The sequence below is a fragment of the Nanorana parkeri genome, unplaced genomic scaffold (assembly GCF_000935625.1).
Source record: "Nanorana parkeri isolate BGI_ZX_2015 unplaced genomic scaffold, ASM93562v1 scaffold969, whole genome shotgun sequence".
Classification (NCBI taxonomy): domain Eukaryota; kingdom Metazoa; phylum Chordata; class Amphibia; order Anura; family Dicroglossidae; genus Nanorana; species Nanorana parkeri.
Genome location: NW_017307237.1, coordinates 333392 through 347592, shown reverse-complemented (window position 1 = coordinate 347592; position 14201 = coordinate 333392). Strand labels below are relative to the sequence as shown.

The 14201-nt window shown below is 35.1% G+C and overlaps 1 pseudogene; it reads right to left on the bottom strand.

Moving 5' to 3' along the window:
- Positions 1-5100: 5100 nt before the first annotated feature.
- LOC108795459 lies at positions 5101-7575 on the bottom strand (annotated as a pseudogene).
- Between the last annotated feature and the right edge of the window lie 6626 nt (positions 7576-14201).

Genomic DNA, 14201 nt, shown 5'->3' with positions numbered 1-14201 from the left:
ATGAGGAGGCAAGAGGGGAAGAGGGTCCCACCTGACCCTCCAAGAGGTAGAGAAGAAAAGAGGTGTAATAATAAAGAATCGTGAGGAACGAGAAGGAGTGGAGTTACCGCTTCAATGCTTCACATGCCTCTGAACCTCTGAATAAATGCCACATCGTCCAGGTTTTGAGGTATCTGGACATGTCATCCCTTTTGGAGTGGATAAGTTCCTCTATGGTTGATACCGTATCTATTCGGGAGAGCCACTCCCTAATTGTTGGTGTGGATGGCGACTTCCAGTGTCTAGGAACCACTGTTTTTGCAGCATTCAGCAAGTGAATTGGGAGGGATTTTCTAGAAACATGAGTTGGACATAAACTAGTTTTATACTTCTTTTAGGTTCTAAACTTAAAGTGTATGTCCTAGCAAGAAGCAAGCAAACAAACATATGCAGTATATTTCTAATTTCCTGTTGTGAGTTGAACAACGTGCCTTTCCGGGACTGAAATTGCACTATTGCAGTTTGCTCTTTTTTATTATATGATTTTCATTATAATAGAATATGTACTGCAATCCAAGCCAGCTTCAATTCACAAACTATGATTAAACATTGGAGTTTTATTACTATTGTTGTAAAGCATGTGTTTTTTGCCATAATAAGTATTTTAACACAACAGGTTTTTTTTTTTACCGTGCAATTGATATTTTTAACTCTCATTGCAGAAAATAAGTAGTTATCTTACTAATAGCTGTGTGCTGTCTCATTGCTTTTAAATGGAAGCAGTATATACTCACTTCTAAATCGGACCTACTGATATGTATTCAGGAGGTCCAAAACATGGAATACCTCACAGCTTGATTGAATCATACCAATAATCTTTTTATTTCTGTCTGGAATGCGGAAAACCTATTTTTTCATGGAAGTGAATATTTAACTAACTAATCCAGTAATATCCAGGAATATGCTGGCTTTGTGAGTGCTCTTGTTGAGTGCCCATATGGAAAGAGAGACTGAAATTCTCCTCTTCTTTCCTCTTCTATCTCTTTGACCCTTTTTTTCAAGCAGTGAGGAAAGAATAGATAGGAGGGATGTTTTAAAAATGTAAGTAAAATTCTTTGCAAGGGGCTGGATGTGTGTTGTGATGGAGAATTTGGAGTCACGTTTTACAGCAGGATGATATTTAGTAGATACGGTGGTACTAGCAATACAAATAGAATTTTCAGTTACAAAAGTGTTAGTGTGAGGGAAAACGATAAAACATCAACCTTTAATAAACTTGTAGATATAAATAAACATTGCAGAAAAGAAAAGGTAGACGCAGGGCCTAGTATAGTAAAAGTGCAGGATATTTTTTTTATTTCAGAAACAGCATAAAAATCATAAAGAAAGCCTAACTTGTTCATTGCATTCACCAAAATGCTGAAGATCTTTATAACTAGTGTCAAGTGCGAAAATGTTTTATCTTTTCATAAGGCTTCAGAGAATTCCCCTAATACATCTTTCAAGACACACACACACACAGATTAAAATGTTTCCTAAAATTTCAGTAAAGAATAAAAAAAAACTAGCCAGGTACAAATGTTGTATTTTGTGTTGTTATAAAATTATATAACAAATACAAACAAAAAAGCAATGACTAACACCACAAAATATGTGTTACAACAATGAACAGGTTTAAAATGGTTGTTACATTTACCATAGCTATTTACTATTTATTTTTGCATTTTAAACCTTCCATATCTTTTTTTTTTAATTAACCATAATACAGATCAATATATCCATATAAGCTTTAATAGTATATAAAAATAGTCAGCAGAAGAAGATATACCAAAAAACTAAAATCAGAATCAGTAGTATCATTATAAAGTATTTAAAAGCTATGAGTGCAGATCACCTCTCAGATTTCCTCTCATAAACTTCCACTTACTAAATGCTAAAGATAGTAAACAAAATAAGGAATATTCTTCCATATTCTAGAGAGTTTTTGGGTTACATAAAGAGCAAAGTACACAGAAACTCTACCATATACCAAACAGTCAGTATATCCATTGCTGTATAATAAAGTTTACCTTGGATAAAGAGGCTCAAGAAACAGTAATTGAGTTTCAGAATTTATGCTATTGGTTAGAGTACAATATAAAATATATATGAACTGCCCATTTTAATGAAACTGGGTCTATGGTCTGTTGTCAATATAGTCTTATATCCCTAAACCTAAAAATACAACTTAGGTGTGTCAAGTACATTAAATTAATTTTAACTAAAATTTTCAATAAGGGCATTTTGATTTTGTGGCACATAATTAGAGCAACTATCGACTGTATCAAAAGCCACACGGAAAAGTCCCATCGCTATTTTTTCTGGGAGCATGCTGGGATCAACAGGAGGGCGCTGCTCTGCCTCTTGCTATCAACAAACTGGTAGTAATAGAACCCAAGTTGGTGGGTATTTTGAATCCTTACACATTAACGTGAGAAACGCATAAGAGATGTCACAGGAGAATTGTCATTATCATGGAATATTTCTATTTCTATCTTGGAGCAGCAAGGCATTCCCCATCTTTGGCTTGTATAAAACATCCATACATTTTTATCTTATCAAAAATACATGTCTTTGTTTGTTGTAATGGCTCCATTTGTATAGGTGATGCTTAATATACCAGGTGAATGCTTTCTGAGATTTTGTATAATATGTGATCTGTTTATTTGTGCCTTTATCTTTATCTGTTGCCTTCACTGTAAGGTAAATATGGTTGAGTTCATTGGAACATTTTCATTGACACTGACTTTATACATTAGAGCATTATCATTGGAAACCATTATGTTTAATTAGGGCTGTACCAGTTCTAACAGGATTTCCTATATCCAGAGCATATAAAGTAAATTTTTCCGTGCTTTGCATCTCTCATAAGTTCTGGAAATGTACTCCCATGTTGTCTGGTCTTCTCAGTTTGTGTAAAATGCTGTTTATAACTGAGCTTCATCTGCTTCAGTTTGTAAAGCAAATCTTATCTCAGGTAATGTAAGACTAATTATCTCTAAACGTATTGTGGCATGAAAGAACATTTGACTTTTAAAATCCTTAGTTTCGGTCCTTGTTTCTTAAATGACAATAGAGAAACATAATGGATGTTTAACCATTATGTCAAATGTGAGGAAGCAGACACAAGTTAGGAACTGCATTTCTTGGGATATATTGCACCTTAAAAACTGTCCTTTCAATTGAGTGTATAGATACTATAGACTTTATCCCCAAAGCTTTAACACAAGGATATGACTCTCTAATTTAGTCAGGTGACTCTAATTTTCAAATCTCATAAAAAAATGTCACTTTTTTGCACATATGTAAATAAGTATACTTTTCCTAGTGCGTTAAAGTTGTGAATTGTGCCTCATATGAAGATTCTAACTCCTGAAATGTGCACTTGTAATTATAAAGCACAAAATATATACCTATATATAAACGTAAAAATGAAATAATTTCTAAACTGCAAGCATCTTAACCCTTTCGCATTTTTCCCCATACTTTGGGTATATATATCTATCTATTTATATATATATATAGATAGATAGATATATCAAAGTTGTTGTTATGCTCAAAGTGTCCATAAGTATTTATTACAATATTGAACACAGATTTCGGTGTTCAATACACAAACACAAATTTCCGAATATGATACTGATGAAGAACAATATTTAGCATTTCTCACTAAATAAACCCTTATTTTATTGCTGTATGTATCCTAAATGGAGACATTTTTGCCTGGTTCATAACCTTCGCTCTGGCATTGAATGGAAATCCTCCCTAAATGGGACACAAAAATCTAACAAAGGTTCTAACCTTTCCTCACTCTACCTCAAACAGTATGAATGCAGAGCATAAGGCTCTATTCACACCAAGGCGGCATCATTTTTGCACATTTGTATGCACGGGTTCGCAGTGCTTTTTTGCACGTTCATGTTTGTTTGGCTCATTTTCGCATATGTGAACATTTGCGCACATGAGGATGCATGTTTTGACTGGCAACGGATGGACATGCATACAAACACGCAAAAATGAGCAAGAAAATGTGCAACATGCTTTGGTCACACATTTCCTGGCATTTCCAGTGAAGTCTATGGGGAAAACGATCTGCAAACTGCCAAAAAAAGCTCATGTACTTTTCGTCCGTGTTTGGCATTTTGCTGCTCAGGTGTGAACACGGGCCATTGAAAATCATGGGATTTCTTGTGTTGGGCATTTTAAGCACATTTTCTACTGTTTAGAAATGCCTAGGTGTGAACCAGGCCTAACAAATGCACTTGGCTTTGAACATATTAAGTCATATGCAAAATACAACTAATTAATCATGGTTATAAACATTTTAACTAGCTAATGATACATAGGACATACTGTAATTCCTACTATTTAAACAATATTTGTACTAATTGGTACTTAGGAGACCACTTTAAACCCATAAATATTAACTGCACAGGGAAAAACCTCTAAAATATGTGAGCTTGTGACTTGAATAGGGTGACAGAAAATGGCTTAAATCAGACTTAAAGCCTACTACCAAATATATTATATAATAATAATAATACATGTTGAGTCTATGTAATAAGCAGCGAGCTGGACTTATTCATGTTGTGGTCTATGCTGCTAGGTAATTTAACCAGTTCTTTGCAAACTACAAGAATGTTTAGGACAAAAATACAATCACCAGGGTCACCATAGTAAATTCAAGGGGTAGTTCTAAGCCAAAAATGTTAAATGTTCTAGGAGAGCTGTGCAAGGTAGCAAGAAATAAGTATTTGTCTTTATGCAATTTCAAAACTATTACCTACAGTGTACAAGGCTACAGTACCAGCAAGTCTGTTGACTGGTTACCTCTCCAGTTAAGTCTAGCCAGTAGCTTTTGTTATCACTTTATTATATAGCCTTGCTTTACTTTTACTCCTGCACTGTTACTGAATGTACTTCAGTGGGTGGAAAACAGAACTTTTCTTATAAAATATAAGTAAGGAAAACATGTAAAGAATAAAGTAACACATGGTACATGATGATAGTGACATAGACATGTTTGTTAAAGCATATCCAACATCTGATACACAACCTAATAATATTGCCAGCAGCATTCCATTTTTAAAGGAAAACATTATGGATCAAATAATTTATGTTTGATAACTCACCTGCTCAATACTCTTGGTTGCCAGTGGCTCATTGCAATTGTCATTGCCAAGTCCTGAATCATCAGTGTCAATTAAATTTTCCACAGAGACATTTTGATTTGGTGGAATATAAGTAAACTCATTGTTTGCTGAATCCAAAGTCACACAGAAATTATATGGGTAGGGGAGTGATAATGTTCCATCATCATACATAGAGAGTACTCTGGGATCCATGGGAGGATACAAACTTGTACTAAAAGATGTTGTTGGGGATTTTGAAGCTCTGCACTTTGATATAAGAAACACCATAATTGTTATTATAAATAAAAATGAAATCAGTGCTAAGGCAACCACTAAGTATAGTTGAATATTTGAATTAGGATTTCCATCATTAGTATGCATGGTAATTTTAGGAACAACCTGTTGAAAACTGCCTGCAATAACAAGATTTAAAGTGGTAGTAGCTGAGAGAGAGGGGTCTCCATTGTCCTTCACAATCACCACAGCTTTCTGATTCAGTATATCCTTTCCATTAAAGACCTGTGATGTCCTTATTTCTCCAGTATGTCCATTGATGACAAAATAAAATGGTTCTGAGACTTGCATGAAATGATAAGACAACTAAGCATTATGTCCAGAGTCTTCATCCACTGCTACCACTTTTGTTATTAAATATCCTGGTTCAGAAAGAAAAGGAACCATCTCAAACATAGCTAAGCCATTTTCTGTTGGAGGGTACAGGACTTTTGGTGCATTGTCATTTTGATCTACTATTCGGATTAGCAATGAGACATTGCTACTTAGAGAAGGTGACCCATTGTCTCTAGCAGTTACTTGTAATAGACATTCTTTGTTTTGCTCATAATCAAATGACCTCTGAGCATAGAGAACACCAGTCTCTATGTTAATGGACAGATAATTGGATCCTGGGATATTTTCTGTATGTGTATTAAAAATAGAATACATTATTGTAGCATTGTTACCAGCATCAGGATCTGAAGCTGTTACAGTGTATATTGAAGCTCCTGGTTAAGTTATTTTCCATCACATAAGCAACATGGGTGGATTTCAAAAATACTGGTGGGCTGTCATTTATATCTGATATCTCCAGTGGGATTGTTATCCTGCTGAAAAGTGGAGGAGATCCTCTGTCAGTAGCTACAATAGTTATGTTGTAGTTAGATATTTTTTCTCTATCCACGGTTTTTGTAGTAACTATCTTATAGAATCTGTTAGATGAAAGAATTAACTCAAAAGGTATATTTTCTGTAATTTGACAGTCAACCTTGCCATTTTCCCCAGAATCTTGATCATGGACCATTATGACTGCAATCACTGTTCCAGGTTCAGAATCCTCAGGAATAGAAGAGGATAATGAGGTAATTATTATCTCAGGAGAATTATCGTTGTCATCCACAACTTCTATTAATACCTTGGCATAACTAAAAAGGCCTCCTTCATCTTTGGCTTGTATAGAGAGTTCATAATTCGTCTTCTCCTCAAAATCTATTTTTTTGTTTGTTTTAATTTCTCCGCTTGTGGAGTTGATGCTAAACATGCCTGTATGATGAATGTTTTCTGAAATTTTATTAAATGAGTATGTGATCTGTGCATTGGTGCCTTCATCTTTGTCTGTTGCCTCCACTGTAATTACAGTTGAGTTAATAGGAACGTTTTCATTGACACTGACTTTATACACATTTGGTGTAAAAACAGGGACATTGTCATTTCCATCAGTAACAATTACTTTAATCAAGGCTGTCCCAGATCTAACAGGACTTCCTCCATCCAATGCTGTTAGTATTAATTCATGGTTATTTTGCGTCTCTCTGTCTAAAGCTTTTTCTAACACAAGTTCTGGAAATGAACTCCCATCTTCTCTGTTTGTCTTAGACAGTGTAAAATATTGGTTATCACTGAGCTTGTATGTCTGTATGGAATTAGTACCAATATCTGGATCTTCTGCATTTTGTAAAGCAAATCTGGCTCCTGCTAAGGTGAATTCAATAATGTCTACAGTAATGGTGTCAGATAAAAACACTGGAGCATTATCATTTAGGTCCTGAATTTCTATGTTGATATTGAAAAAATAAAAAGGATTTTCAATCATTGCATCAAATTTTAGGGAGCATGCAATTGATGTTCTGCACAGTGTCTCCCTGTCTATTCTGCCCTTCACATGCAGGTTTCCATTGACTACATTCACATAAAAGTATTTATCTAAGACATGGGACACAATCTGCAGTTTTCTAGATGACAGCATGTTACTGTCTAATCCAAGGTCTTTTGCAATATTTGCTATAACAAAGTATTTTCTAATTTCCTCTACAATGGAATAATGAATCTGACTAGAGACTGAATGACACAACCAGGAAAATAAAAAGGAAGATATTACTTGCCATTTGAGTCTTTTGAATGTCTGTAAATGTTCTGATAGCTGAGGCATTTTTAGCATCCAAATCTTCGAGGTCCTTTTGGAAAATTTAATTCAGTAAAGAAACCACGCACTATAATTTTCAGTTCAACAAAATACCAAAAATGTTTTGTATTTTGTTTGGCAGGGATTGAGAAAATGGCTGCGTCCTTGCTTGCAGACCTGCAGTGTGTGATAGTGTGGAAGACACTAGTGTTTGTTTGGTTAAACAGCGGCGCTCTGAGGACAAACTGGGGAATTGCAGCACTGAGAAAATTATTCCTTTTGAACAAGATATTTTAATAATTTTAATATATGTTTAGTATTGTATTATACATTTATATTTTTAAATACATGCCATTTTGTATATTTAAATATGTGTGCTATGAATACACTGTCAGTTAAGAAAATGTTTTAGTAACTATCAAGCACAGAAACAAATTCACAAAGTGTTGGATAAGTGTTAATGTTGGTGAACTTTATTGTGCTTTATTACATGGTATACATTTTAACAATGTGAATTGAAATGTTAGATAATTTCTGGTCAACTTTATTTTACAAACTGTCATTACAAATAGGGCTCAATTGCAATAATTTCTTAGAGAACTTGAATACAAAGATAAACAGATAACAAAAGCATACAAGCAGGCATTATCATCCCTCACAGGTACAGAAGTTATTAAATCATTAATAAAGCCAAAAGATTTTTAAATTATTTGATATGCAGGTAAATTCGATTACAATTGATGGTACTCCATAATGTTTTAAAGTTTTAGTTTCCTACAGAATCAGCTGGTCCCCTGAGCACTGGTCTTGATATCCTGCTTTATGGTGGCGTCTTCCCCTTGCAGGTTCCTATGGCATGACCCTTGTGTGTGCTAGTAAGCTGTATGTGTTTCCACAAACACACAGACATAGCAGTGAAAGCTGCTCCCTGCTCTTGTCTCCCTTCTTCACCATTCTCCAAGCTAGTGGATGGACAGCTGCTCTGCCTCTTGCTATCATGTACTGGACATGTTCAGAGAAATGAAGCCAGCTGTTTGGAAACATGATACATTTTGAAATGTACAAACTCTCATTTTAGAGTAAGGGAATGTTTTCCCACATGTTGACCCTAATACATATACATGTTTTTTGGGTGTGGAGCAGATGCATTCCATACAAACAGGCAAGTTATCTTTAAGAGTAATGTGCATATAATTGAGTGAATTACCAATCCTACTTTGGCATAAAACATGCAGTATATTTGCACAATTGATCATCCACAGATGTACTGAGAAGATGGATATATGTTGTTTGGAGAAACACATGAATATCTACTTTATACAATATACTGGATGGAAAATTTTATTCCTACACTTGCTTTTTTCTATATATTTTTGGGTAGACTTTTTGAATGTGGTTTCTGGATATGAACATTTATTACTGTCAATTTACAATTTTTATCACATCACTTAGGTGTTTTGAGGCAGCTTTCATATTTGAAACTTTTTAAAACATTTGTGGTTTGATATTATGTCTACATTTCTGGATCTCTCCTTATTTGGATGTTGAGACCCAGTGTTAATTTTTATAGTCCCCCATTGCTCAAAATAAGTCATTGGACCTTACTGAATAAGCTGCTTTGGAGTGCTTTCTAGTGTAGGTGTTTAAGTAGGTACTACAAAAGTATATCAGAATTTACTTTACATTACCTTTGCATAACTCAGTTTTTAATATTACCAAGAAAAACATGAATTGTACTATGCATTAACAGAATTTGTTTATATGAATATACAGTATATGTAATAGTATTAGCTGATATTGTTTCCTTTTTAAAATAAACATATTTTTAGTTTTGCAATCAGTAACATATTTAGCATCCACATTTAAAAAGTTGTAAATGTAATATTGAATTTTGGGGGGAAAAAAGAAAATCCATATATCCATTTAGAAAGAGGGGGAATGTTTTAAGCAAATTAGTGACAGCATTTAGATGCAATTGGGAGTGCCTCCTAGTTTGCAAATTTATGTTGCTTTCTTTTTTTTATATTTACAATCCCAGGACCTGCAGCTTTAGGCAGTAAAAACATTGTCTATGCAAATAGTTCATGAGTTCAACTTTACCAGAATTTGGAGGGAAATTTTAAATTGCATAGGTGTTTGCAGGCTAACCACAGGTCACAAATGTATCTTTGAAAGGGCAGTAAAACAAGTTTTTGGGATCAGCATTGAAACTGAGACACCACACCCCTGAATATAATCATACCTACCAACTAAGAAATGGGGCTTTCAAGGTGACTATTACATAATGCAAAGGAATATAACTAAACACAATATCATGTAAATCATCAATATAGTAAAACTCATATTTAATAAGATAATTTCATGATTAGCAAATATGTAAAAGACAACATATCACAATCATCTTCAAATCAAGACAATAGTACATATAAGCGGCATAACACCTCTTTGGAACCCGTACAGATTTGTAATATACATGATAACAATCATTCATATTCTTAGCATCAATTTCTTTACAACAATGTCCATAAATGATTATATCAGTCATCATATTTTTACATAATTCATCCAAATGTCTGTACTTTTTCATTCTTCTATGCGTTTTGCCAAAGCTTCATCAGGAAGTTTAAAGAGGTAGCCTATAGAATCTATATGAATATTATAGTGAGCATTCAAGTACTTAGAAATAACAACTAACCATACATAACAATTATCTACATAGATCAATAAATAAATACCATATGCAAGGTTTATGATGATGAGCAGATTCGCACCTAGGGGAGTCCCTTGCTTCAGCCAAGAGAAGACCAGGGGCGGTAGGGAGAGGGAAGTTCCTGTGCCTGCCCTTCTTCGACCTATAAAATTGTAATAATCCAATACTCTACCAGTTATACTTTCATATAAATACAGGATATCACATCTAACCCAACAAATAGCTCACTGAGCCCTACTATGTCAGTGATTATAAGAATAGACCTAAGTTTCAGGACTATCAGCCTTAACAATTGATACTTCTATATCCATGACAGTATCCAAATTTAAATCAATATATCTTATATAATTCCACTCTAAATCACTTCCCTCCAAGATCATCTATTATAGCCAGATAATCCTATTTTCTCAATAATTGTTTAGGTGCGTCTAAAAATGTCAAAGATAATCCTCATTGATATTATTTATTTTAACATAATGAACAGGTAATCGCCTAAAAGGCAAGAAACAGGTCTATTATTGATTGAGAAACACTTAAATATATCCTATGGTATTGATTATGTACCTTGCAAAAGTATTTAAACTCCTCAAGCATCCAGAGCCAACTTCTCTCTCCCCAATCGCCCGAGTCTACCCTCCTCTTGAGGTTTCCCGCCGAAAACATACACGCCGCCTGAAGTCGTCGGCTTGTGACATACGCGACTGGGGCGAGCCCTAGGTCCACACATGCGCCCTATATTAGCGCATCCGAAAAGTGGGTTATCCATCCATCCGTGGGTAATCCATCTAGACATAAGGGCCCCTCCCCCTGGGGCCGTCAGTTCAATGGGACGGCGCTGATTATCCAGCCGCGCCATCCCATCTCATGCTCACAGGGACAGAGACCTCCCCCTGTCAGCGCGATAACAGAACGAACATCCCAGAGGCACCGGCAACAGCACAACCTCAAGGATCGATCATAATGTGGAAGTGCTGGGGTGCAGACCATCCCCAAAGAGTGTATTCAGGGGAGCGGTCCACTATATTAATCCTGGGTGAGAGATATGACATTGGGTTCCAAAGAGGTGTTATGCCGTTTATATGTACTATTGTCTTGATTTGAAGATGAGTGTGATATGTTGTCTTTTATATATTTGATAATCATGAAATGATCTTATTAAATATGAGTTTTACTTTATTGATGATTTACGTGATATTGTGTTTAGTTATATTCCTTTGCATTATGTAATAGTCACCTTGAAAGCCCCATTTCTTAGTTGGTATGTATCCTTATAAGGGCATCAAATCTAATTGTTTATCTAGATACAGGGATCCTTTGAAGCTCTTAACTAGAAGCAAAAGAGAGTATGTACATATTCCTCAGATAAATAATTTAGGCTCCTAAATGTCCATGGATCTTATTGTTTCTTGTTTTGACCATTTACAATTAACAGGTTATGCCTGAACAGATTCATAGTTATATTCAAAATTCCCCTGTATTCAATTCCCCAGGACAGTAAACATGCCTTTTTTTTTACTCCAAATCAGTCAGTCCAAATATTTAATTACAAAAATGATATACTGTACATATTTTCATGGAGATTTGACATAAACCTCATAAGGTAACGCTATGAACAACCAGGGATTAATACTACCATTAAGTTTAGCTTTACAGCCATTAATTTTTAGCCCTCTGTGAATTCTAGGAACTGTTAATCTTGTTGCATGACTGTGGAGATGAGCATGCACAATTTAACAACTATATATATAGTCATGTATGGAAATGATGTTTGGCTAATGATGGACTAGAAGCTGTTTTCCTGGTATGTGATTCGGGAATTTCCTTTATGAAGGTAGATCTAGCTGAAACTGGATGGAAATTAAATGGGGCAAATAGCAGCTTTAAATCTAATCAATGGAAGGATCCACATAACTTCTTAATCAGGGAAATTATATGTGAAGCTGATCTAGTCATCAAAGCTATGTTATGAAGAAGCGGTTGTTACCCAAATTACTAGTTTAAGTGATGAACCGCTGTATAAGCATTCAAACTTACGAGTACATGGTTCTGAGGATTCAATCATGAGATTTTTGAGCTCAACACAATAACAGAGATTTATTAGTATATAGTATCAAGACTTAAATACAACAAACCAACAATCTATTTAACTATACAATACAAAGAAAAGATGTATGCATGCAAAATACACAGAACATTGATATATAAGAGACAAACGATAAACATACATTTAAGTGGGGAAAGAGTACAGGTATATTTACCCATTAATCGTCACATGAGGGCCCCATTCTGGTGTTCTAAAAGACTAACTTTTGCCTTCCTGCCCCTTGATTAAGAGACATCGATTGGTGGCCTCCCAATGCTTAATTTATTCAGATTGGAATTCTTGAATGGGGATTGGATGTTTCCAAATACCCTTTGTTAGAGCTTCCAACCACTTTCTATGCAAATCTTTTAAAATGAGCGGGACATTTCAGATGGGCAGGTGTCCCTAGGCTAACCCCAGGCCACGATTGCACCTAAACGGGGCGGACACTCTGGTTGTTTACCGGCTACAAGGAGACCTTTGAAGATATTGGCCAGGGACAAAAGAGAGTATGTGCCTATTGTTAGAATCAAGGGTCTACGGAGTGTTCATGGATCTCATTGTCTCCTGTCTTGACCATTTACCATTAACAGGCTGCGCCTGGACAGATTTATAATTACATTTACACTTCCTTGATATGCAACTCCCCTGGACAGTAATAACCCACAACAAAGAATATATTTAATTACAAGCTCCCATCCCCTTATGTGGAATATTTAAAAACAAAAATAAAACTATATACACATGTCTTATGACGATTTGACATAAACACATAAGGTAACATGGTATTACTGTGATACAAAATGTATACACAGCTGATATGACCCGTGAATTATGGAATAAGTAGACCATAAGTATATCATATGAAGTAATCAGTGGATGTGTTTGGCTACATTGACAACAAACAATCAAACAATTTCACCCTGTGGAAGATACACTGCTTCATGGCATGGATTAATCATTGGAAACAAGATTCAGTATATAATATACAAGTATCTATATAAAATATAAAAGAAAAAAAGATTTGGTGAAACAAAGTATCATTTACAAATCATGATCAGGAGGTGGAGGAATGTAATTACATTCAGTTACATAGTGGCATTGGAACGTTATGAAACAACTTATGACAAGGTACATTCCCTATTACTGGATTAAAGCATTCTTTTCAAAGGTTTTAAAACTTGTTTTTTTTGTGATCATTAAAGTGTTTTTTCCATATTATATATGTGTTCTACTGTGGTGACAAGATTATCTCTAACAAGGGGGGGTGGGGGGGGGTAATAAAAAACTATTAATATTTAACTTAGGACTTTAAATTTTGTCAGAAATTACGTTTATTGTTTATACTCTCTTACTCATCCCCACCAATTGTAGCTAATAAAAAAGTAAAAAGCAACACTTTATAACAGCAAGCGGTATGTAATGGCACAATGAAGTGTGTGTTACATTTATCTTAATATTTATTTGCCATAACCCTTCTTAATATTTTTAGATGAATGGAAAACTTGTTTTGTTCACACATCTTGTCTGTAAATAAAGAAAATCTCTCAAATAGATTTGCTCTTATTGAAAGCACAAAAATCTAGAGAAAAATTTGATATATTAGTTACATGGTTTACAAAAATCATATCATACTGTCAGGAAGCCCATATAAAGTGGATCGCGTCTGTGCATGCGTGCGCGCATGGCGTGACCCGCAGTGTCAGGCCAGGCCGTGCACTATCGCGTGGACATCAGTGCACGAGCGTGCGCACATCTACGACGTATTGTGGCGCCAAACGGCCTTCTGGGACCAGAGTTGCAAGAGAGAGGCCGCCCTCGTCATCTCAAGCTCCATCAGGTACGTGACAGTAGTACTCC